This window comes from Mus caroli, unplaced genomic scaffold, assembly GCF_978045245.1.
Source record: "Mus caroli unplaced genomic scaffold, Mus_caroli_1 scaffold_2, whole genome shotgun sequence".
Taxonomy (NCBI): Eukaryota; Metazoa; Chordata; class Mammalia; order Rodentia; family Muridae; genus Mus; species Mus caroli.
The window spans coordinates 61,755,095-61,782,091 of NW_028227257.1; the positions used below are offsets into that span (position 1 = coordinate 61,755,095).

The following is a 26,997-nucleotide window of genomic DNA, read 5'->3' on the forward strand; positions in this document are numbered from 1 at the left end:
GTGTGTTTCTCCTTCGACAGTTTTCTAGAGGCTTCACTGTCACCCCTGGCTTATGCTTCCCTTTTTATCCTCAGAGCTCAGGATCTAACATCCCTTCATCCAGGCTTCCAGCATTACTTGCCTTTCTCTGATCATAGTCAGGAAATTAAAGGCTCATTACCACAGATGGGGCCCACCTGGAGAATTCAGCATAAACTTTTCACCCCTCAATGTAATTGTATCTTTTATTTGCCTGGAGTAATTGTCTCCGAGGCTTACTGCCTCCATCTGCTAGTCTTACTGCTAGGCCGGGTCCTGGAAGCTTTAACCTCCATATACTCTAATCTAGGCCTAGAAAGTTTTCAAGCTCTGACAGTTAATGATGAATAAGTTCATCTTTTCTAGCTCTTCCTAAACTGGCTGGTCAACTCAACTGTTCTGGCTTAAAACTCTTCTCCAAACTGACTGATTCAACCCTGAATTGCTCTGCTTGGCTTCATACTGCCTGTGGTAATGTATACTAATGTTCTGGTTCCTTCCCATCCTCTGGCTTGTTCTCTTTCTGCAACCTGACTCCATATAACTGTCGTGGTAAACTCCCTCCTTCTTTCCTCCTTCCTCTCTGTGCTACTCTCTCTTAAGTGGCTTCCCTTTCCTCTCTTCATGAGAGTTGGGTATATTCTATTCTGCCAAATCTTCCTCTGATTCGTCACTTTGTCTGCCACTCAATTAGACGTCACTTTCAATCAAAGATGCTTCTTTCTTCCTTCCTTCCTTTCTCTCTCTCTCTCTTTCTTTCTTTTTTTTTCCATATTAAACTTGTAGTTTTATTCAGGTTTGATTTTTAACAAATGTGTCAGGGAGAGAGCCTACAGGAAAGGGTAAAGCCCGTGGGGGCAAGGCCTTCCCAGATGCCTGAGGAGGGATCCTGTCCCCTCCCCCCTCTTCTCACTGCCCCTAAAGGGGTTTGGGAAGAGACACAGGCAGGAAAGAGTGCTGGTCCCCAGTCTGTACCTTGGTGCTAGGGATGAAGGACTATGGAGAACAGAGGACCAGACTGGAGAGGAGTGGGATAAAGGGCACAAGACCATTTGCCAGAATCCAGCTTTCTGATTCCAAATTGAATTAAAAAGAAAAAAAAAAAAAAAAGGAGAGGGAAGCCTAAACCCCACACAGTACCCAACTCCCTCTCCCCCATCAGGGCTGCTAGAGAAGAGGCAGGGAGTTTCACTAAGGCTGTGGCTCCCTCAGTTCTGGCCAAGGGAGCTAGGTGAAGGGCAGGGTCTTCCTGACAGTTTGAAGGGGTGAGGAAAACCAAAATAAAATGTCAAATAAATTGATTAGGAGTCCAGCCAAGGGCCTAGCCAGAGCAGAATCTGGCTGGGGGAGGGGCCTCTGGAGGCTCATGGATCACTGCTGCTACCACCGCCACCCTGGAAGCCAGTTATTTTGCCATGGCCTTGATTGCAGCTGCCTCCTCTGTCATGGCAGACAGCACTGTGATCTGGATCTCTTCTCCACAGTCATTCTTTTTCTGCTCAATCTCCTTGCCAAGGTCTCCCTCAGGCAGAAGAAGGTCCTCTCATACCTCCTCGCTGTTCTGGAGCAGGGATAGGTACCCATCCCGGATGCCAATCAGCTGGAAGTCTTTCCTTTTTATGTTGGGGACATCCATAATATGAGTCGACAGGTAGATATCTTCATATTTCTTCCCAGTAAAAATATCAATGCCAACCAGCTGGACCTTGGCATGGCTATGCTTGCCAGTCTTCGAAGTAGACATCTCAACAATCTTACATGGATGGCCTTTGAGCACCCCAAAACCATTCTCACCTGAGAGATGCTGAGTACTGCATTGGGAAGGTGGCTGAGGCCACCGAGTGTCCCGTCTCGAAGTCCAAACCATCTGCTATTTTAAGAGGCTTCGATTACAAATCTGACTGGACGTCAGGCTGAGGGCTGAGCTCCAGGGGCCCATGAGGCTGGGGAGCATTAACTGCCACACAGCGCCGGTCCTCAATGGCACAGGAACCTTTGCCCTGTCTGGACTGATCTGGCCCCAGGCTCTTGCCCCTTCGTGGCCGCTTGGCTGCCTCTTCAGTGTGGCAGCCTCGCAGCTCGCCCAGGGACCCTTCTTTCTACAAACTAGCTTTACTTTCATTGTTTGGGATTAAAGATGGATGCTAAGGGCATGTCTTTATTCTAGCCAGAGGGGTTAAGTGTAGGTGCTAGGGGCTAACCCACACCACAACTAGAAAAAGGCTTTTCAGTAAATAACATAATCTCAGGGTTCACAGTGTGATCAAATATCCTGCAACACCCCAATTCTAAACCCTAATCATATCTGCCAGCTCCCTTTGGCAATATAAGCTGACATAGTCACAGGAGCCATTTGAAGAGTCATTATTCTACCAACCTCAGGTTGAAAATTACATTGGTATTTGTGGTGGTTCGAATACGTTTGGCATCTTCAGATTCTTGTGTTTGACTGCTTGGCCATGGGGAGTGGCACTGTTAGGAGGTGTGGTCTTATTGGAGGAACTGTGTCACTGTGTAGGTGGGTCTTGAGGTCTCCCATGCTCAGGCTCCATGCAGTGTGGAAGATGGTCTCCTCCTGGCTGCTTGCAGGACAGTCTCCTTTTGCTGCCTTCGGGGCAAGATCTAGAACACTTGGCTCTTCCAGCACCAAGTCTGCCTTTGTGCGGCCATGCTTTCCACCATGATGAAAATGAACTAAACCTGTGAAACTGTAAGCCAGCTCCCGTTAAATGACTGCCTTTATAAGAGACACCTTAGTCATGCATCTCCTCATAGCAACAAAACCCTAACTGAGACAGTACCTCTAGAGTACTTTAATCATAAAGAAACTTCTCCATGCTTCTTCTTCCAGGATGGATTTGGGAATGTGTTACTTAACATATTGCCCCCTCCACAGCATTTTCTACTTTAACAGGGAGGTTTGATAGAAGAAAATTCAGGCCAGGAATAATGGTGTTTGCCTTTAGTCCAACGATCTGGGAAGCAGAGGCAGGTAGAGCCTTGTAAGTTTGAGATCAGCCTGGTCTACACAGACAGTTCCAGGCTGCATAGTGCAACCCAATTTTTTTTTTAAACTGGTAGAATTTCAAGCATAATAGCAATGTTGACAGCCTAGGACTGTCCTAGCAGGCCTCTTGATTTCTTGCTTTTATTTACTCTTGTCAAAGCCATATCTTTCTGCACGAGTGGCTCTTGGATGGATTCAGTGGTTGTATATGTTCTCTTCCGTGTTGTGAGAGTGTGACTCTGCAGTGGCAGATTGCCCGGTTTTGCCTTGCTTTTGTGGGTTGTACAAAATTTTCTTTGGCATGACAAATTGTCCAAAGATGGGGGGACTCAGGGTCCAGGGTCAGGGTCCAATCCAGGGCATCCCTGGATTGACTGTTTATTGGACAATCACAAGAGGAGAGCGGTTGGGTGGTTTTAATCCTTTGTCTTAATTCAGCTTCCAGAATCACATGGGACTCTGCGTGTTCAGATGCTAAAGGAAGTCTGGTCCCAGCTGGCTCTGATTGGAAAATAAAGTTGCCAACGGCTAATGAGTGGCTGGGCCAGGTGAAAGAGGCGGAACTTTTAGATTGCATGGGCAAGGAACTGAGGGAGGAGAGGACTCAAATCTCCAGGACTCAGAGGGAGATCAAAGGATCAGATTTAAGTGCTTCAGGAGAGAAAGCATCCTACAATGGAGGTGGAAAGGGAATGCGGCCTGTAGTGTGGAGTTTTTGCTACACTGCTTTGAGCTCCTAGTGAGTCGCAGGAGCACACCTGTCCAGGAGCTATTTCAGATCCCCAGATAGAAACACACACATCACACACACACACACACACACACACACACACACACACACACACAGAGAGAGAGAGAGAGAGAGAGAGAGAGAGAGAGAGAGAGCAGTTAATCTTGAAATGTCTTGGCTGATTCAATAACTGGGCACTCGTAAATTCTCCCCTGCTACTCAAGGCCCAGTCAGGGAAGTGACCAGAGGCCACTTACCCAAAAACTTACACGACTGGTTGGCTTTATCTCCTCCACTACTGCATCCCTTTCTACTCTCCCCAAGTCTTCTGATTCTCTTCCTCTCCCTAGCCTTCAGGAACCTTGGAAGTCCCTCCTCTTTCTATCCAGCCATTGGCCACTGGCATCTTTATTGATAGATCAAAAAACAACTGGGGGAGGACCTTCAGCATAAGTAAACACAGATCAAAGCATCCAGAACCAAGCCCCTATAGCAGGTGGGAGATGGGGGGGGGGTGTACTGCTCAGAAAGTAGCAAAGTAGCAAAGTAGCAAAGATAAAATATAGATTTTTGAAGAAGTTAGACCAGAAATACAAAAAGAAATGTATGCTAGCCATGGAGAGAATTAGAAATGGCCAACCATTGAACTAGTCAAGGCATATCAAAATTAGCTAGTGTGTGTGTGTGTGTTTCATTTGTAAATTCAGAGAGCTCTTGGGCAGGTGTGCATGCACACCCCACTGGTAGCCAAAGTGATTTAACTACGCCATTGCTACAGAGTCTCTCTAGAGGTAGAAGTGAGGTCAGGGGAACAAAGTTATGGATACTGAAACAGTGTTCAAAATCAGTGAATCCTACATCTGGGAAAGCAGTGATACTCTGGGGCCTTTACCCTGACAACAGATCAGCCAATCAGAACAGCGGAGACTTGTTGAAGGTTCCAGTTATTAGGTGTCTTGAAGTGGGAGAACCAATGAGATGGAGGTCTAATGACTCAACCTACTTGTTGCCAAGAAGAAAGGAAGTGGTGGATGGAAAAGCACATTGGCCCAGGACTGAGGGCTGCTGGCTGCTGCCCAGTAGTGTCTCCATCATAGCTGTTGCTGACAGGGTACTAGGGAACTCTCCACAAAAACCTGGGGTTTTCTCTTCGGTACAGTGGAAACTCCTTCTAGACCATACTTCTCTTTTCTGCAGAAGTATCCTACTTTCACGATCTCAACAGTGGAAATAGCTTGACTCCAAATTTCCACTGATATATGCAGTAAATGCCTCTGCAGAACAGGGAGGTACCAGTAATTAACTCTCCAACATGTGGCAAAAGAGGACCAAAAAGTCAGAAGAGACCATAGGCTGAGAACATGCAAAGCCATAGGGGAGGGCTGTAAAGAGAAAATGGCATTTGGTGTGATGGTTTGTACATGGTTGGCCCAGGGAGTGGCACTACTAGTAGGAGTGACCCTGTTGGAGTAGGTGTGGCCTTGTTGGAGTGGATGTGTCTCTGTGGATGTGGGCTTTAAGACCCTCATCCTAGCTGCCTAGAAGCCAGTATTCTGCTAGCAGCCTTCAGAAGTAGAACTCTCAGCTTCTCCTGCGGCATGCCTGCCTGGATGCTGCCATGTTCTCACCTTGATGATAATGGACTGAACCTCTGAATCTGTAAGCCAGCCCTAATTAAATGTTGTCCTTCTAAGAGTTGCCTTGGTCGTGGTGTCTGTTCACAGCAGTAAAATCCTAACCAATACACTTGGGAGGTGGAAGCAGGAGGACCAGATATGCAAGGTCATCCTCAAATACACAGTGGGTTCCAAGCTAGCCTGGGCTACAGGTGACCCTTTGTGGAACAAAGTAGCCCCTCTCCATCAAAATTGAGAAAAAACAAGACAAGATGCAGGGTTAGGTAAGTTCAGGGATTGGCAGGAAGTACACAGCTGAGGATGCTTCTCCCTCTCATCAGCCCAGCCACTTCTGTGCTCTTGGCTGCTCTTGGAGAGTCTTAGTCTTTCCTCAATCTCCCAGCTTCTCTGAGTACATGGCTGTCATTTCTGTTGGGTCTATTCTTCTCCTCATTAACACCCCTAGTCAGGGTTCCAGTACCAAGGCAAGAGGGATGCAGGAGGGCAGGGGGAAGTTGTCAGCTTCAGGCCACTGTAAGGTTACATAACAAGAGAGATCCCGTCACAAAATACCAGCGGCTGTGGGTGTAGCGTAGGAGTAGAATGCTTACCCAGCACATGAAAAGTCCTGGGTTCCATCCCCAACACTACAGATCCACCAACAAAAAAGAAGCCTTGCTGTCCTAATTTACCTGAAGCACTGTGTGCCAGACCTCTGGAGGTCCCAAGGAAGAGCAATGGAGTTGGTCCAATGACCCCGTGCTCAAGGACCCCACTGTACCACTGGATCTATTCCAGGAGCTGATGATAGTACACTACCTGGCCTGGATGGTTCCAAGATGAACCAGCAAACATGGGTGGTTGACAGGATGGTGGAGTGTCTAGTAGAGTGGCTGCAGCTGGCTCTCACTGCCTCTTGGCTGGGCAGGCTTCCTTGGCTCAGCTCTCTCAAGACATTGCCTCCTTCGTACACACTATATGAAGCTTCACTTTGACATTCTGAGAGGCCATGGGCATAGGGGTTGGGAAAGACACTCTTGTCAGTCTGAGCTCCTCAATGTTCTTCTGAGGAAAGGGCAGAAGTCAGAGATTCCCATACCATTAGAAACAATACAGTTTGACTGAATGTAGGCAGTAAACTGAATCAGAGAAGGATTAAATGAGGAGATTTGCTAATTTGGCCTCGTTCCCACTTATACCATTTTCCCTAAAGTCTCTTGTCTCTGTCTCATCCCTCCCTTTGCTTCTCTCTCTTTCACTTAGATTGGAGGGTAGGCTAGAATTGGCCAACATTGAACTTCTATTGATATAACCTTAAGAGACTGAGGACCATTGGAGATGCTGTATCAAGAGCGCTGGAAGGGCTGTTCAGGAGACCCTGGCCCACTGTGCCTTTGACCATCCACAGATGATGACCCAGTCTCAGCACCAATGCAGAACCACAACAGTTTCCCTTCTCTGTGGGATCTTCAGGATATGTTGCTTCTGGGACATTCTGCTACGTCCCTTTTGGCACATTCTCTAAGCCAAAGCAGAAAGAAAAGAATCCAGAGGCAGGTACATTACAAAATTATCTTCCCCTGCTATCCAAAGACACAGGGAGGGGCCCAGGCCTCCCTGAACCAGGTAGGTCCTGCTTCTGGCTTCTGTTCAGCATTTGGCGTTGACCCCTGCACCTCTGATAAGATACCATTGTTGGGGATCGGTTCTAATGCTTTGTCTTAATGCAGCTCCCAAAAGCCAGGCTTCCAGATGCTGAAGGTCCCTGCCCCCAACTACCTTTAATTTGTAATAAAGAACTGCCATACAGCCAATGGTTGGGCAGGGAGATGGAGGTGGGACTTTTAGATTAGGGGACAAGGGACCAAGGAGAGTGGGAGAGGAACAGGAGAATCACCATAACCTGGAGGCAGAGGGATCAGATTTAAGAGCTGCAGGAGAGAAATCATCCAGCCCTGTAGATGGAAAGGGAAGGTTGCCCTATGGGAGGGGCTGCCTAGAAGGTAACAGGGCAGCAAATGTAAAATAGAGATTTAGAATGTGTTAAGCCAGGAATACCAGAGGAGAGTGTTAGCCAGCTGCAGGGAAGTTTAGAAGTGCCCAACCATTGAGCTCGTCAAGGCATATCAAAACTAGCTGGTGTGTCTTTCATTTGTGAATCCAGAGCTCTTGGGTGGGTGCAGCACACGTGCCGGAAGCCAAAGCCATTTAACTAATTCACCATTTAACTAATTCAGCCATTTAACTAATTAACTACATATCATGACCACAGGCATCTTATGGAAGAAAAAGTTTATTTTGGCTTATGATTCCAGAGAGAGTGAAATAACAGTGGGCTGGCTTGGTATGAGGCAGCTTGAGCAGGCAGTTGAGACATCATATCTCCATCTACACACAGGATGGAGCAGAGGATAAGGATAGGAGGAGAGAGAGGGCTAGAGATGGAGCGGGGGAAAGAGAAAACTGGAAGTGGAGTGAAGCTATAGACTCCCAAAGCTTTCCCCTAGGGACATACTTTCTCCAGCAAGGCTCCATTCCTTAAAGGTTCCATAACCTCTACAAGTGGCACAGCCAACTGAAGACTAATATTCACATATCTGAGCCTATGGCAGATATTCTCATTCAAACCACTACAGCCTGAAATGGCTGCAAACCAGCAGAAAGGTGCTGTTTTCCTAATCTACTTGGAAAATTGTAGCCACCTTTCCACTGCTGGGAAGGAATTGAGGAAGTCAGTGGGCTTTCTAAGAGAGAGGTGGGAATGTTTGGTAACTCTTGTCCCTGGTTTCTGTTGTAGCCCTGGCGCTGTTTGATGCTAATTCTGCTTCCTCAAGAGTAGCAGCCTGGATTGAGGAGTGAATCAGGTACTCAGGTGACTTCATGCGACCTTCCCCTAATGAATAAAGATTTCAAGGAACCAGTCACTGAGCGAAGAGTAAGCAGGACTTCCTTCAGAAAGAGGAAGAGAGGAGGCAGGAGAAACTGACTTGGCTTTTGGATGGGAGACCTTGTGGAGGCCAAAATGGAGGTAGCAGAGGCCCTGGTTCAGGTGGCAGACCCGTTTGGATCTGCTACCAGAGGATCTAACTTAGAATGGCTAACAAATTAGGATGCTAGTTGCTATGCCTGGAGACTGTGTCATCTGCTGATTCTAAACTAAGTTTGTGTGGGTGTTTTTCTTCACGCAGTTCTTCACCCAGCAACTCGACTGGATTCCAGAAGAGTACGGTGGCAAAGAGTGAGTTTGCAAGAAGTGCATCCCAAAAAGCCATGGGAATTTGGAAGTGTGGGACTGACGTGGCAACGACCCATGAGCCAGGTGGAGTGCTTTCGGAGCTCCAGGTCAGAGAGTCTGCTGAGATGAGAACAGGCCGGCCTGCCCACTGGTGCCTGGCTGTCCTGCCATCGGTACACTGCCGGTGGTAGCATGGATTGCTTTTTTAATATTTCATGCTACAGTTTTCAGCCAGGGAGCTGTGCATCTACAGGCTAGCTCCTGCCAATGGTAAGATTTATGTAGCTCCCATGCTGGACATAATTGCTTATGACTGCTATCATGAGGAAAACTCCTCTAGGATGACAAGCCTGTGGGCCAGAGTTTCCTCTGCAGCTATGAACAAAGAAATGGATCAGAAGACCTCCTAACACTGGATTGCTCTGGATCAGTGTTGCCTCCTGGCTGGAGTGTAGGAGCCATGGGACTGGGCATACCAGGTAGGAGCCATGGGACCGGGCATGCCAGGTAGGAGCCATGGGACAGGGCATGCCAGGTTTGGCTGTACAGCAAATGCTCAGCACCTGCCCTGAGGCAGGAACTTAGTAAATAACCAGCATGTGGCCTTATTAGCTCATGAAAATGTCATATGTTCACTCAACAAACATTTCTTGACCATTTTGTGTCTGCTGCTATGCCAGACACTGGAGACATAAATATGTAGACAGCAGAAGTCCTGTGATCAAGACAAACAACTGGCAACATGGCTAGAGTCAGGGACGCTCAGGATGAGGGACCAAGAGGGTATTGACTGGACATCTGAGAACTGTTGGCAGTCATAATGGTAGGAGCATAGGAAAGGTGTAGGGTCCTGGCGGGAGCTACTCTGGCCCACAGGCTGGTGAGTGCAAGGTCAGAGACCAAACCCAACCTGGTAGACCTGGTCCCTTTTTTAGGTTGGAGGGTAAACCCAGCCTCTTTTGCTCAGGTCTGGGGGTTGGGGAGTACGTGTCTAACTTCTTTCTGTCTGGGTGCTTCCTCTGAGCTCTCCAGTGGCTCTACTATGGAGCCATATATGGTTCCCACCTGACGAAACGGCTTGATAATCTCTTAGTCTTGCCATAGGTCAGAAGCAAGCAGAGCAGAGTACAGGCACTGTCCCTCCTCCCCAGGACGTAGTCCCTTCCTCACGTAGTATTCCTCCTCCCCCGGGATGTATTCCCTTCCTCCCCAGACATAACTCTCTGATGTCAAGTTGTTCTCATTTGTTTGTTTTACTGAGAGTGCCACGGCCAAGGAGAACTGGCCCAGCTGGTCTTACTGGTTGGAGGGCTCCTTGGTCCCTCTTATTCCACTGCTCTGCTGCTCACAGAATGGACACCGGCTGAGGAAGGCCAGGCTCATGCCTGCCATCCTGCTCTATCTCCTGCCCCTGCCCAGGGGGAATGGAAAAGATGCATTAAAGAACACCATGATGTTTGAACTACTGCTTGCTGCCTGGGTCCATCCGTAGACATGCAGTGCTGGAGAGTCAGGCAAATTGCATGTACCCGTGGTCTTATGGCGGGGGGGGGGGGGCGGGGGGGTAGGATTCTTCTGACTGCAAAGAACACTTCTCTCCAATGTCATATGCCAAAGAACCCCAACCTAGCTATGTGTCTCAGAGTGTTAGAGGGTATTTCTACTTGTTATGGAATACAAAAAGCACACTGGGCTTTGACAGGATGTATTGCAAAGTGGAAGATAATTTCATACAATACCAGAATGTACTATACAAAATGTCAACATCAGGGTCAAAAAGAAGGCTTAGTGATTAAGAGCACTGGCTGCTCTTCCAGAGGACCCGGGTTTGATTTCCATCACCCACGTGGTGGCTTACAACTGTCTAATTCCAGTTCCAGGGCATCTGACACCATCACACACATACATGTAAGCAAAACACCAATGGACATAAAAATTATAAGAATAAAATCATTAAAAAAAAAAAAAGCTAACCATTAAAAAATGTCAGCATCCCCCTGCTACATTCACACACTAAGAAACACTATATGGGGGATGTGAGGCAATGGGCTATGTACAGACGGGCTTGTCTCCAGTTGAGCTGAGGTCGTGAACCCCGGTGAAACCCAGTGGTAGTAATTTTCACCTACATAGGATGACAGAAGGTGTCCCCTCATGTCTCTGGACCCCTGGCTCCTGTTGAAGTTACCGCCCCACAGCCCCTCCCCCCCCCCAGAAGAGGCTCACAGTCACATAGACAATGTCCCAAGCTTCTGTCCTTCAGGCTAGACTCCTCCCAGTTACCTAGCAACAGCAAGATAACAAGCCCACTATAAGAGGGGCTATTTGGCCCCACCTCCCTCTCTCCTCTTACTCTCTCTCTGTCTTACTTTCTTAGCTTTTACCTCTCACTAAGCCTTCACCTTTCTTACTCTCTAACTCTCTTTCTCTCTTTCCCTTCCCCCTTCTCTCCTCTTGGCCATGGCCGGTCTCTCTCTCTCTTTCTACCTTTTCTCTTTCCCCCTGCCTTTCTAAAATAAAGCTCTAAAACCATAGACTGTTTCTGTTCATCAAGGCCCACTGTGCTTGACCGATGGGATAGGCTTTCTTCTAACGAGCTCCTTCTAACCTCCCATCAGAAGCCCTTCCTATGTTCCTGCCACAGACCAGACTAAAGACTCTCGCCTTCCTGGGAACCTCTCTCCCTCTTCCCATATCCCCGGGCCCCTATTCTGTTCTCAGCTCCTTTGCCGTATCCAGTGTGGGATGCCAGACACTGAGAACCTGGTTCTGGGGGTTCTCTCTTGTCTACCACCTGCCGTGTGGGGTCAGTGGCTTCACACAGCCAGATGCCCACCCGGGGCCGCATGGAAAGTGTCTGGCAGTTGTCCCATGTCCACCGCCCAGAGCACAGGAAGTCTGGCAGGACGCAGGCTCTCTCCCTCCTCCCTATCCCCCTATACCCACAGCCCCACAGGGGAGCCCACTTTTTTTCAAGGAAGAGTAATTTGAATAAACACTACAGCTTACTTAGTTATTGTTTTATTGCTTCCCAAACTATATTGTGTAGATGACTCATCTGGAGAAAGTTTTAAAATTTGAAGTCTTGGTTGTGTATGTCTGAGGTATGGTGAGTGGTCCAGGATTTCTGACTAGCTTTGGGGTATAATGGAAGCTGCTAGGCTGAAGACCACACTTTGCTGAGCAAGATTCTTTAGTACAATTGTGCATGTTACTTTCTTTTAGAGACATTTATAGTTGGGAGATATTTTGTCTGCACAGTACATTGAGATTGTAGTTTTGAGACTGGCTTTTAGTGATTAGAGCCAGAGACATTGATGAACATCTTATCAATAACAGGTCACTGTTCACAGTGTGGAGACAAGAGGTTTGTGAGTTTGAGGCTGTCCTTGACTGCATTGTCAGGCCTTGTCTCAAATTACTTAATTAATGTCTTAGTTACTGTTTAATTGCTGTGAAGAGACACCATGACCAGGACAACTCTTATAAAAGAAAGCATTTAATTGTGGGCTTGCTTATAGCTTCAGAGGGCTAGAGTCCCCCCATGGTCATGGGGGTGGGGTGAGGGGTGTGAAGCATGGTAACAGGCAGGCAAACATGTGGCTGAGAACTTACATCTTTTACTTTTGCAGGCAAAAGGCTGTGAGAGAGTCAGAGGCTGTGAGAGAGCATTAGCTTTCAAAAGCCTCAAAGCCCACCCCCAGGAACATACCTCCTTTAATTAGGCCACACCTGCTCTAATAAGGCCACACCTCCTGATCCTTCTCAAAGAGTGCTACTAACTGGGGCCCAAGCATTCTTATTCAAACCACCACAATTAACTAATAAAGAGAAACACGATATCAAGGCAGTCCTTCTGTGGGGAGGCAGAAAAGAATACCCCAATGTATGACAGCTGACACTGAGCACTCTGAATGAAAGAAAACTGGAAGGCCTTGGATCGAAGGTCTCACAAGCCTTGGCTTGTTTCTCCTCCTTCCAAGCACCAGGAGAGGGTTGATTCTGAAGTTTCCCCTGGTCTACTTAAAGCCCAGATATGCCAAACAGACACCAGTACCAGTGATCACCTCCCCAAAATGTCATCAGTCAAAAAGATTAGACTCATTTTGCAGGAAGGCTGAGAACTATGGGTTGTACCTAGACAGGCTTCATCAAGTCCTTGCTCTCATTCCCACTCAGTTTCCAATGGTTTCAAATCTGTTAGGACCACAGTTGTAGGGTATGGTCCTTGTCAAACTGCTGCCATCTTTATTAGTTCAGGAGAGGTGGGAGGGCCATGGAACCCCACACCCAGTATCCAGCTTCTCCTCCCAACCAGTTGGATCCTGTTGAGGTTGGGAGAGCCCACGGTGAGATAAAAAAAATGTAAATAATGTAAAATATATCTGAGAGCAGTCTTGTTTCACAGCAGGATGGGAACTCCAGCCATGATTTGAACATGTGGTCTAAGGCTTGGGTTACCTTGGAGCATCAGCAAATCAGCTCCTTAGCACTTGGAGGTACAAGCTCTTGGTCCTGCTGAGAATATAAACTGAGGCTGTAAGTCTGTCTTGGTCAGTTTGTCATAAGATAATGGAATATCAGAGATCAGGCAAACTGTAAGGGAAAGAAGTCTAGTTTAGCTCCCTTTTCTAGAAGCAGCATAGGGTTGAAGGCCTCATACAGTTAATGGTTGAAAACAGAAAGGCAGGAGGGCATGCACGCAAGAGGGAAAATGCAAGGTTGGCCTCACTTTCTAAGCAGCTTACGCTTACAGCATCCAGTCTCCTCAAACCAAGAGTGTTCACTACCTCAAGAATTAACTCGGTCCCTCATGGAAGGCATTAATTCCTTAAATGACCCAACTACCTCATACAGGCCTGTGAACTAACTCACACTGAAGAAGCCACCTCTGAACTAAAGATTTTGCAGTCTGGCTGATTAGAATTTAATGACTTTGTAGAGGTAGAATGTTGTCACTCAAGAGCCAAATTATGTTGTGGTGTCTTTAGTCCCCTCAATAGCTATTTACTCCTAACCTCTTCTATCTGAGCTATCATCTTTATGGCTATTACATAAAACTTTTGGAATGTACCTACCTAGCAGACCACTAGTGCCCACCAGCCCTAAAACTAACAGTGCTATAGTATAAAATATAAACTCTATACCATCTTCCTGATGTAACTGAGTGTCTTAGTCACATTCTGTTGCCGTGAAGAGACACCATGGCCACAAAACTCTTATAAAAGAAAGCATTTAATAGGGCCTTGCTTACAGTTTCAGAGGTTTAGTCCATTGTCATCATGACAGGGAGCGCCGTGGCACATAGGCAGACATGGTGCTGGAGAAGTGGCTGAATTTCTACATCCAGATCCACAGGCAGCAAGGAAGAGAGAAACATACTGAGCCAGATTGAGCTTTTGAAACCTCAAAACCCAAGTGGCACACTTCCTCTAACAAAGGCCACACCTTCTAATCCTTCTCAAGTAGTGCCACTCTCTGGTGATCAAGCATTCAGATATATGAGCCTATAGGTGTGATTGTCTTCCTTCCTTCCTTTCTTTCTTTTATCCCCCCTCAAGTGTACTGACTTTTTTCCCCCAAATACTATGACTATTATACTTTCTGGTATTTTTCCATACTATTTCTTTTTTTTTTCTTTTTCTTTTCTTTTTTATTTTTTAGTTCACTTTACATTCCGATGACAGCCGCCTCCCTCCTTTCTTTACAGTCCCACCCTTACGAATCCCTCCCCCATTACCTCCTCCCCTTCTCCTCAGAAGAGGAGTCACCCTTGGGTACCACTCCATCTTGGACATCTACTCCCAACAGGACTAGGTACTTCATCTCCTACTGAGGCCCAACCAGGCTGTCCAGGTCAGGGGAAGGAGATCCAATGGCCAGGAACAGAGACCAAGACAGCCCCCACTCCATTTGTTAGGGGACCCACAGGAAGACCAAGCTGCACATTTGCTACAGATGTGTAGGGGGTCTAGGTCCAGCTCCTGCATGCTCCCTAGTTGGTGGCCCAGGCTCTGGAAGTCCCCCATGGTCCTATGTTAGTTGTCTCTGTGGGTCTTCTTGTAGTGTCCTTGAGCTCTGACTTGCTCACTTCTATCCCCCACTCCTCCACAAGACTCCCTGGGCTCTGCCTGATGTTTGGCTATGGGTCTCTGCATCTGCCTCCATCTACTGCTGGATGAAGCCTCTCTCAGGAGACAGTTATGCTAGGTTCCTGTCTGCAAGCATAGCAGTATATCATTAATAGTGTCCTACCTGGCTATGGGAGGTGGCCGCTTCAGTCTCTATATCCTCCTCTGGTAGGAATCTCAGCTAGGGTCACCCCTATAGACTCCCTGTATCCTCCCCTGTCTCAGGCCTAGTCACCAGAAATGCCCCGCTGCCAACTTCTATTCTCACTCCCAGCCCTCTCCCCCACCCCACACCTGATTGCCATTCCTGTTAACCCCTTCCCCCTTTCCCTACCAAATTCCTTCTCTCCATACACTTTTGATGACTATTTAGTTTCTTCTTCTGAGTGAGATTTGCACATCCTCCCTTGGGATCTCCTTATCACCCAGTGTGTAGATTGTAGCATGATTGTCCTGCACTTCATGGATAACGTTCACTTGTAAGTGAGTACATGCTATATGTGTCTTTCTGGCTCTGGGTTATTTCACTCAGGATGAAATTCTTTTTTTTTTTTTTTTTTTTGACAGACAGACAGGGGGACAGGGAGACAGACAGACAGACAGACAGACAGACAGACAGACAGACAGACAGACCTGAGCTGCACAGGTCATGGGCAATGCCAGGCAGGCCAGGTCGGAAGGAAGGGAGCTTGGAGAGAGAGAGACTGACAGACCCGAGGGAGGCAGGACACACAAGCCGGGGGAAGTGGGAAGGAAGCAGTGTGGCTCGGGCATAGCATCAGGCACCACTGACAGAGACACAGAGAGACAGACAGAGAGACAGATAGAGGATGATATTCTCAAGTTCCATCCATTTTCCTGCAGAATTCAAGATGTCTTTGTTTTTACTGATTGAAGAGTTTTCCATTTTATAGATGCACCACAATTTTTTAAAAGATTTATTAATTTATTTTATGTATATGAGTACACTGCTGCTGTCTTCAGATCTGCAATGGGCATCAGTTTCCATCATAGATGGTTGTGAGCCACCATGTGGTTGCTAGGAATTGAACTCAGGGCCTCTGGAAGAGCAATCAGTGCTCTTAACCACTGAGCCTTCTCTCCAGTCCACACGACAATTTCTTTATCTATTCTTCAGTTGAGGGACATCTATGTTGTTTCCAGCTTCTGGCTATTACAAATAAAGCTGCTATGAACATAGTCCTTTAGGGCATCTTTTGGGTATATGTCCAGGAGTGATATAGCTGGGTCCTGAGGTAGAACTATTACCAGTTTTCTGAGAAACTACCAAATTGATTTCCAAAGTGGTTGTACAAGTTTGCACTCTCACCAGCAGTGGAGGAGTGTTCCCCTTGCTCCATAGCCTCACCAGCATGTGTCATCACTTGATAGCAGTATACAGATTCGATGCAATTCCTATCAGAATTCCAATTACAGAACTTAAAAGAGCAATTCTCAATTTCATATGGAAAAAAAATCAGGGTAACTAAAACAATCCTGAACAGTAAAAGAACTTCTAGAAGTATCACCATTCTTGACCTCAAGCTATACTACAGAGCAATAGTAATAAAACAAACAGACAAACAAACCCTGCATGGTATTGATATAAGAACAGACAGGTTGATCAAAGGAATTGAATTGAAGACCCTAGAATGAACCCATACACTTATAGACGCTTGATTTAGACAAAGAAGGCAAAACCATAATCTGCGCCCAGCAATTGTGCCTAGCAGACAAGTTCTAAAGTAATAAAGCTGTCTATGTGTCTTTTATTCTAGGATTCAAGGGTCTTGAGGGGAGGCTGGTAACACCATTCCTCCTGGAGCAAAGGCAGGTAGAAAAGGAAGTCAGTCAGGTTAGGGCTGGTGGTGACTGTTCCTGGAACTAAGCTGGGTGGAACAAAAGGGAGTCGGAAGGGGCCAGAGCTCAGGTCATGGTCCTGGGCAAAAGGCAGTAGTATATTTTTTAAAACTACACACAACAGTCTGCATGTAGAAAAATGCAAATAGACCCATATTTATCACCCTGCACAAAACTCAAGTCTAAGTGGATCAAAAACTTCAACATAAAATCCTAAATCTAATAGAAAAGAAAGTGGGGAATAGGCTTGAACCCATTGGTTTAGGAGACAACTTCCTGAATAGAACACCAATGGCTCAGGCTCTAAGATCAACAATTGATACATGGGACCTCATGAAACTGAAAAACTTTTGTAAGGCAAAGGGCATGGTCACTAGGACAAAATGACAACCCACAGATTGGGAAAAGATCTTCAGTAACCCTACATCCTACAGAAGGTTAATATCCAAAATAGATAAAGAATTCAAGAAATATCCAGGGTTTTTTGTTTTTGCATATGAAGTTGGACACCAACAATACAAATAATCCAATTTTAAAAAGTGGTACAGAGCTAAACAGAGAATTCCCAACAGAAGAATCTGGAATGGCTGAGAAGCACTTAAAGAAATGTTCAATGTCCTTAGTCATCAGGGAAACGCAAATCAAAATGGCCTTGAGATTCCATCTTGCAACTATCACAGTGGCTAAGATAAGGGTAATTTCTATTCAAACCACCACACCAATCTACCTGATGCCTTTCTGACTCACTAATTTATGACTGTACTGTTTCTGTATTATAATTAAAGTTCATGTAACCTCTTGCAAAGTAAGGCATATTATTCAAGGTCACCTGAGTCCAAATTCCCCACCATGGCTACTCATATTGCTTCAGAATAATCTAATCCCTTAACCCCCCCTTTTGGGGGGGGGTTGAGACAGGGTTTCTCTGTGTAGCCCTGGCTGTCCTGGAACTCACTTTGCAGACCAGGCAGGCCTCGAACTCAGAAATCCACCTGCCTCTACCTCCCGAATGCTGGGATTAAAGGCATGTGCCACCACGCCTGGCTCTTAATCCCCTTTCAACAAGAACAGTGTTCTTGGCATTCAGGCTCTGCTTACCAATCTTGCCACAATGGCACCAAGTTTCAACATGCATTTGGGAAAGACATATAAATGTAGATTATTTTTCCCCAAACCCTATTTTATTTAGGGTTCTTAAACACTTCAGCCTCCCTTCCCTTCCAGCTCACCGTCCAGTGGTAGGGGCATGAAGGTTAGTGGGAAAGGGTGTTAAGGACCTGCTTAGAAGTAGTCTTTTGGGGCAATTCCACTCTTTACTGTCAGGATACCAGTAATCTAGTCCAATCGCAAACACCAATCATGAATCAGTAGTAGCAGCCTGATCCAGAAGAAACAGCAAGGCTCCACCAAATCAGCAGAAGTCAGCAGAAGCAGCCAGAAGCAGCTGGAATACCATGAGAACGTCTTGGTGCATTTCTCTCTACAAAGTGAAGATCAGCAAAGCCCAGCGAAGCATAGCATGGTGTAGCAATGCAAGAGCCTCCTCTCACTGTTTGTGGGTTCTACTTAGATTTTTTTCCCTAAATATCACATGTACTCTTGCAAGACAGCTTCCAGAAAAACATCACATGACACAACTAGGTTGTTAAAGAAACCAGGAAGTTCCACTTCAAAGATACATTTTTTTTTTAACTAAAGATTTATTATTTTTTTTATTTGTTTCTGGAAGGGAGTGTGTGCACATGAGTACAGGTGCCCATGAGTCCAGAAGAGGGCACTGGATCTCCTGGAGCTGGAGTCACAGGTGGTTTTGAGACTGGCATGTGTGCTAGAAACTGAACTCAGGTCCTTTGCGAGAGCAGCATATGTTTTTAACCTCTGAGCCATCTCTCCAGCCAGACACAACATATTGAAACCATCATAGGATGAAATACTTCATAGACTTCACACCTATTCTTGGGCTTACCCCATTTAAGGAACATTTGTTGTTATTTTGAGACAGGTCTTAGCTCAGGCTGGTATTGAACTTGACCTCCTACCTCTCAAGTGCCAGTATTATAGGAGTAAGATACCATGCTGGCAAGACACTTTTTAAAAACAAAAAACAAAACCAAACAAACAAAAAACTATGTGAGCGTTAGACATGTTACAGGTGTTAAACAGGTGTGGCACATAGCTGTATACTAGCACTTGGGAGTCTGAGGCCAGAAGATCATAAATTTGAGACAGGACTGGGAGGAGATTCAAAACACACTCACCCACACACTTAAAAACACATAAAGAAAAAAGAAAGAAAAGGGAAAGAAAATTTGCTATAGGGCAGCAGATGGGAGTGGGATGCAGGAGCAGAGGTCAACGGGATAGAGGAGCAGAGGGAAGTGACATGGAGGAGCAGAGGGCAGAGGGATGGAGGAGCAGAGAGGAGGGGGATGGAGGAGCCTGAGCAGGTGAAGGGGACCATGTGTTAGTTCTAGCACTAGGTGATCCTTCCTGGGTGTTCCTTATGTTATTGTGAAATAGATAAGCATAAACAAGAGGTGGAAACACCATCAATTGTGATGACAAAAATATCTTCCTCCTCTTCTTCATCTTTTTTGGTTATTTATAGTGGAGACTTTCCTGGGATGGAGCTTACTCTGTACCCCAGGCTGGCCTTGAACTTTCCTTGATTGTCCTACCTCTGTGTCCCTCTTAGGGGCTGGGGTTATAGGTGTACATCATCATTCCTGTTTTTGAGAATGATGTTTTTGTTGGCACCCTTCTTTCTTTTCTTTTTCTTTTTTCTTCTTTTGTCTCTTCTTTTCTCTTCCTCCTTCTCCTCCTTTTTCTCTTCCTCCTTTTTCTTTGAGGTAGGATCTCAAAGGAGGCCCTAATCTAGTTGTCTAGGACGTTGTCTTATGAAAAGACCAGTTTCAATGCAGTGAGACCAGATATATTCGGGGGTTGAGGGTACACAGAGGAGGGAGGGGGGGCTTCTGGGAGCCGGAAGAGGTTGTGTTTTGATTCTGCCTCTGCATAGGTGATCTGGAGAATTCTCAGTATGGTGAGGCCCTGGACACATGGCAGCTTTAGAGACAGAGGGGTCCTCCCTCAAGCTTGTCCCTGGTTGAAATCATTCTTCTTTTATCATCATGCATCAGTTATCACCATCACATGCACCAGTACTCACTATCGTGTTAGGCACAGTTGCATCCTCAGCCCTGACAATGACATCAACACAGAGGCTGACTGTCTGCATGGCTCCCAATGACATCATCACAGAGGCTGACTGTCTGCATGGCTCCCAATGACATCATCACAGAGGCTGACTGTCTGCATGGCTCCCAATGACATCATCACAGAGGCTGACTGTCTGCATGGCTCCCAATGACATCATCACAGAGGCTGACTGTCTGCATGGCTCCCAATGACATCATCACAGAGGCTGACTGTCTGCATGGCTCCCCCAGCATCAACCCCGGGCCCCTCCTGCAGTGGCAGGATGATTGTTTAGAGTGTGCCCTAGTTTGCTTATCCGTTGCTGTGGCACAACATTGACCAAAAAGCAAGTTGGGGTAGGAGGGGGTTTCCTCCCTCTTAGAGATTATAGTCCTTCAATGAGAGAAGTCAACGGTAGGAACCTGGAGAAAGAAACTGAGGCAGAGGCCTTCCTTAGAGGAACACTGTGGCTATGTGGCTAGGCCCTACCAGAGCAATCCTTAATCAAGAAAATCTAAAAAACAAAACAAAACAACAACAAAAAACAAAACAAACAAACAAAACAAGCTAGCCAGGCAATGGTGGCTCTAATCCCAGCACTCAGGAGGCAGAAGCAGGTGGATCTCTGAGTTTGAGGCCAGCCTGGTCTACAGAGTGAGTTCCAAGACACCCAGGGCTACACAGAGAAACCCTGTCTTGGAAAAACAGAGAGAGAGAGAAGGAGAGGGAGAGGGAGAGGGAGAGGGAGAGGGAGAGGGAGAGGGAGAGGGAGAGGGAGAGGGAGAGGGAGAGGGAGAGGGAGAGGGAGAGGGAGAGGGAGAGAGTTCACAGATAAGTGCATGGGCCAGGCATGTCGCTGTACCTTCATCAGGCAGGCAGTAGATCATTGTCTGTCACCTCAGCATGCCGTTCTGTTCCCCAGTGTCTGAGTCTCTCTTGTCCCTGTGCTCTACTTATAACCCAAATGAAAGTCTGAAGATGGAGGAGAAAGAGGAAACAGTTGCCTGCTGGTACTCTCCTGCCTGTCTTGGAGACAGTGGTGATGTCTGGAACGGGGCTGTACCATGTGGCTATGGGATCAAACCAACCTGGAAGGCACCCGTTATTTGCTGAAAAGAAGCCAACGGGGAAAGCAGAGTTTTCCTGCTACAACCAGCCCAGGGTTTCTCATTATGGAGGGGAAAAATATTCCTCACTTTCGCCACGTTTGCTGGGCTCTGTTATAGAAACAAATTCACCTCTTCTGCTCTCTCTCTACCTCCCTTCCTTCTTTTGGCCTCTGTCCCACTGTGCAAGTGTGGAAGTCAGAGGACACCCTCTGGTATTGGTCTTTACCTTCTACCTGATTTAAAACAGGGTTTCTTTATTGTCAGCCTGCTGTGTATACAGGGTAGATGGCTTGTGAGCTCCAAGGATTCCTGTCTCCATCTCCATCTCTCCTTAGAAGTGCTTAGGAGGACAGACTTATGCTACGATTCCCAGCTTTATATAGATTCTGGGTATTCAAACTTGGCTTCTCATGTGCATGAGTGGCTGAGCCATCTCCCTGGCCACATATCCATTTCTAAGGAAACAACTTTTATGTCAGTCAAAGTCCTAGCAGGAAACCAGTGACACATTGTAAGTGAGACGAGTCAAGATGATTTACAAAGAGCAGAGAAATGGGGAACAGAAATGGAAGACTGGGGGACAGCAGTGGCTAGAAACAGTTGGCTCTAGTTCTGATGGTCCAAGATAGGACAGCCACCCAGGAACTCATCGAGGAACAGCAACAAAGGCAGAGCCTGACAGGAGCAGGTCAAGACGAGCCCCCCAACAATCATGACCCCCCCAGAGGATGGGGGCTCCTCCAGTTTCTTTCTCCTCCAGCTTTCTGGTCTCCACCCAGGGCTTACCATTGGCCAAATGAAGTACAAGTCAGGGGACAAAAGAACCCTAGGTGACATAGGCCTTCCAGGTCGAGACCGTTGGGGAAGAGTGGAGTAGGAAGCCGGAGTGGTAAGCATGGTGGAAATGTGTGTTTGTTTGCATGTGTGTGTGTGTGTGTGTGTGTGTGTGTGTGTGATCCTGGGAAGAGGGGACCTCGGATCCCAAGTGCAGGGTTCTCCTGTTACCTCCCTGCAGCAGAATTGCCTACTGAAAACAAATTTGCTTTGTATCAGGCTGGTAGTCCTGGTGCCGGAAGTGTGTTTCTCGACTACACTCACTGATAAATGAGGAGTCTGTGAGTCACCAGGTGTCCCCTATCTGATTTGTTTGTGAGGAAGTTAGAGGTGAGATAGTGCATACGGTTGTAATAACTACTACTAACACATTTTCTGGAATAATGCTTACCTCATACTTATTACATGTCCTTTTTTATCCTTGTCTACTATTAATTGTCTCAAATTATACTTGGGACTGAAAGGAGTGTGAACAGTTGTGGGGCGCCTGGCATGGGGAGAGATGGGCTGGGAGAGATGACCTGAGTCCTGCCAGAGCTCCAGGGCTCTGGGTGGGTGGACTTGGGGGATTGCCACACGTCTGGCTGTGGGAAGCCATGGAACCCCAGTCCTCAGGGGTAGAGAGGGAGCAGTCCAGGGTCTCTGGGCCTCATGGAGGCCAGAGATGACAGATTCTCAGTCTCGGACATCCCAGACACTGATATGTGTCATAGAAGAGCTGAGAACAAAGTAAGGATGGGGGCAGCCTGGTCAGCCCTGGGGCTGAAGAGAGAAGGGGACACAGGGAGAAGGTGCTGAGTGGTTTCCCTGTGGGCCAGAGTCTTTGGTCTGGCCTGGTGGCTAGAAATGCTGAGAGGCCTCCCAGCTGGAGGTTAGACTTGGCTCTTTAGGGGAAGGCCTATTCCATTGTTCTAGCACAGAGGGTTTTGGTGAAAAGAGACGGTCCATGGTTTTAGAGCTTTATTGTAGAAAAGGAGAGGGAGAGAGAGAGAAAATAGAGAAGTAGAGGCCGGCCATGACCATGTGGAGAGAGGGGAGAAAGGAGGGGGAGAGAGGAGAGAAGGGAGGGGGAGAGAGGGAGCAAGAAGGCTAGAGAGAGAGAAGAGATGAGAGATAAGAGCTTAAGAGAGAGAGGAGGGGCCGAGCAGCCCCTTTTATAATGGGCTGGGCTTTGTAGTCAGAGGATTATGGGGTTAAGGACTCTTGGTGTCAAGTGCCTATGTCTGGGAACGTGGCTCACTGTTCCGTCCCTTGAAGAGTTTTCTACTGAGTCTCTCCAGAGTAAGCCTCGTTTGACCAGAACACAGACTGCCTTTCACAGTTCCACAAACAGTAAGTCCAGGCTAGGCTCAAACTCACTACATAGCTGAGGATGGTCATGAACTTCTGATTTGCCTGCTCCATCTCCTCGGTGCTGGTATTCCAGGTGTCCATCACTACACCTGGCAGTAAGTCTTGCTCTGGGTAACACATACCCAGGGTGAGCCTGCCTTCAATGAGATAGATGTCTGCTTTTCAGTTAAGTGAGTGTCTGTGGTGGGCAGGCCATGCCAGGTATGGCAGATTTGCTCCACAAATTCTTTAGGAATATGAGCCTTTGAGGGGCTTGGGGACCAGCTGCTCTTTGACCCTTTTCATGGGTTTTCTGCTGAGACTCTCACCAAGAGTTCCTTGGCTAAGCAGAGCACCAGCTTCTGTCTCCCCCATGACCTTGACTCTGGTATCATCACATAAGGAGCAGTGTGAACACCTCAGAGGACTGGCAATGTCTGCATGCTTGGACCTCATGGGTATTTCAGGCTTGGGATGAAGCCCCTTCCCTCAACCCCGCCATCTTGAGGATCATTATGGGATGGTGGGAAGATATGGCACCACCCAGTCTCCATGGAGAGAAAAAGATGGGGTCTGTATTAGTCTATTTACTGTCACCAATAACACTGTACTACAAACGGGATATGTTATAAAGAAATAAGGGTGGGACTGGAGATATAGCTAAGTTTGTAAAATGCTGGACTAGCCTGCACAACGCCCTGGGTGTGATCCCCAGCATCTCATAAAGCAGGCATGGTGACACATGCCTATAATCCCAGCATTTAGGAGATAGCGGCAGGAGGATTACAAATTCAAGGCCATCCTGGGCTATGCAGAGTTAGAGACCAGTATGGATTACATGAAACACTGACTCAAACAAACAAACAAACAAACAAACAAACAAGCAAACAAATACTTGGGGAAGGGACAGAGAGAGGAAAAAGGGAGAAGGAGGAAGGAAGGAAGGAAGGAAGGAAGGAAGGAAGGAAGGAAGGAAGGAAGGAAGGAAAAGATGTTTGAACTAGGTGTGCACCTGCTGTGCAGACTTCTCCTGAGGCAGTGGGTGGAGGATCATTTGAGACTATGAGACCAACTCAGGCAATATGGGTTTATTTTTGGCTGTGGTTCTGGTGACTCAAGGTTGAGGAGCCATATCTGGGATTGGTTTTTCTGGCACAGTCCCAAGATGATGCAATGTCACACAGCAAAACACCAAAATGTGTTTTTTAGGGTTTTTTGTTTTTTAAAAGGGCCAACAAGATGGCTCAGAGGATAAGGCTCAGGATTCCAAGCCTGAAATACTGACTTGAGTTCAGACCCCACGCCACACACAGTGGAAGAAGAGAACTGACTCACTAACACCCACAAGTTATCCTCTGACTGCCACATGTACACAATATCACATACACATATGTGTACACAAACATACACACACACACACAAAAACCCACATGAATAAATAATTATAATTAAAAAAAAACAGAAAGACCATTAGTTGTAGCAGGTATGTCGGCGCAGATCTGTCTCTAATCTCAGCCCTTAGGAATAGAAGCAGGATTAGGAATTCAAGATCATACTCCTCTATACTGTAAATTCCAAGCCAGTCTGAGTGACATAAGACCTTGTCTCAAACAACAGGAGCAGCAGCAGCAACAATGACAACAAAGCCAAGAGAGAAACAGAGAGACAGACGTACACATACAGGACTGTGTTGTCTTTGGGCATCCCTCCCTCTTCTTGTAAGCCACCAGGATTCAGTTATCCCCAAGATTGTGAATAAACTTATCATAATCACATCTTAGAGTGCTAGCTACATTCACCCTGTTAATGTCTCTTAGTGTAGATTAAATTTCAGCACGTGAACCATTGGAAGACACATTAAGAACCACATCTACACCACAGCAGGATCCCACGGGAAGGCGAGACTACAATGACAACCAGACTTAACCATTCTGTCCTCGGCAAGCTGCCAAGCGTTGAGGGGGGGGTGCCCACTAGACCCTGCTTCTCCTGGTCCTCTATCACTTGGGGCCAAAAGGGATCAGTACTCCCAACTGACTTATACTGTTCTCAGCAGTCAAGTAGGATGGCCGTTCTTCCTTCTGCCTCTGAAGGACTAACTCACTAGGTACATCTCTGCCCTTTGAATATGGGCCTTCTTTGCTCCATAGTCTCCAAGAGGAATAAAGGACATATTTCTCCTCTCTTTGTCCCTGCTATCTTTTCTTTCTTTTTGTAGCTTTTATGATGATGATGATGGTGGTGGTGGTGGTGGTGGTGGTGATGATGATGATGTTGATGATGTTGATGGTGATGTGTGCCTCATGCAGCCCATGCAGGCATAGAACTTTCTGTGAAGCTGAGACTGGCCTTGAATTCTTAACTATCTTGTCTATGCTTCTTAAGTGAAAGGTTACAGGTGACTTAATAGTTGTATCTTAAGAGGACCCTATGGACTCCAAAGAAGGGGTTCTAGTTGTGGGACCTATAGGACTTATCATGGGCTACAGAAGCCCAGGGTCTTTGGGCCCCCTTTCAAGCCACCCCAGTGCATAATGCTATGAAGAGAGAAGACAACTATAGTACCCAGACTGGGTGGTCCTGCTTTGAGCATTGTGAGGAATCCTGAGGCCTTACCTACAGTTGGGTTTGACTCAGGATACAGATAACTCAAAAGCTAAAAAAATTACTTGGGAGTGGAATTTGAGGTCAGAGGTCAAGGCAGCCCAGAGTTTCCCTTAAGCCTTAGAAGTTCCAGCTCAATTGTGGACACTAGCACTTGTTCCAGCACCTTGCGTTTCCATGTTCTACCCTCTGGGTTTCCATCACACATTTCTTGGCTTTTGGGTAGAGCTGAGTAACAACTCATTAGATACAGAGAGCCAGTAGAAAATTGAGAACAGATCGACTTAGTCCTGGAGCAGAGGACAAAGGACTCTGCAGACTTGACTAGGATAGTGTACTTTAAGAGCAGAGATAGCGAATCACGGCCATGTTCTTCGACATTCCCAGGTCTGGCCTGCCTGCCCTCGTGGAGACTCCTTACATGGTCCCACACTGAGAACATGCCTCTGAATGTCTGTCCTGCTGGAGGTGATCTGTCCTGTGAGTGCCCGTCTCGCCAGCAAGAACGACGCCACAATAGGATCCTTCTGCACACGTTTATTGGGAGAGCATTGATTGCATAGGTGAAAGACCCTGAGCCCAGAAATGGTGCTGCTTATATAGGCCTAGGAGTGACGTGTCCATACCTGATTGGTTATGCTACCAGTACCTCATTAATATGCGTAGGGCCAGGCAGTGACTCGGCAAAAGCCTCTTATGCACATGCGCACATTGGTTGCCCATAATCATGGGCAGTGGCCAGTGGTAGCCAGCGCCACTCTGCAACGGCACATGTGGCTTCCCACACTGTCCTGCTGTTCAGATAGATCCTCATGGCCCCTGTGGCTAGTGAGGACCCTCTTCTTCCCAGGTAGCCTTCTTCCTCTGCTGCTTAGGCAGGGAGTCCCTGAGCCAGGTCCCATCTAGATCTCAAGGAGGCAGAAGCAGGAATTGGGAAGACAGAGAGATCTGGGGGAATGAGTCTGCAAGTGACCTTTGGTCCTCAGGTTAGGGGAGGGTTCCTGAAGTGTCACTACCTACTTGTGGCCTGCAGTTTTGTCACCTGCTTTGCACAGGTCAGCTTCTAATACTGAGGTTGATTGAATCATTACGGAGTGGCCTAATTAACTCATAGTCCCTGCTTTCTTCTAAGTGTATGTAAATGCGTGCCAAGAAGCAAACCATCCATGGCTAGCCCGAGGGTCGGATGTTACTTTTATTCTTGACTCCCAAGCTGGAAATGAAAGGTTTATGTGGCCATTCCAGAAGCCCAGGTGTGTTGGAAGGATAGAGCTATTTCCTATTAAGTAATTAATTAAATTAATTGATTAATTTGGGAGGCAG

At 46.9% G+C, this 26,997-nt stretch overlaps 1 pseudogene; it reads right to left on the reverse strand.

Annotated features, from left to right (window-relative positions):
- Nucleotides 1-1,385: 1,385 nt before the first annotated feature.
- On the reverse strand, nucleotides 1,386-23,172 carry LOC110306921 (eukaryotic translation initiation factor 5A-1-like; annotated as a pseudogene).
- Between the last annotated feature and the right edge of the window lie 3,825 nt (nucleotides 23,173-26,997).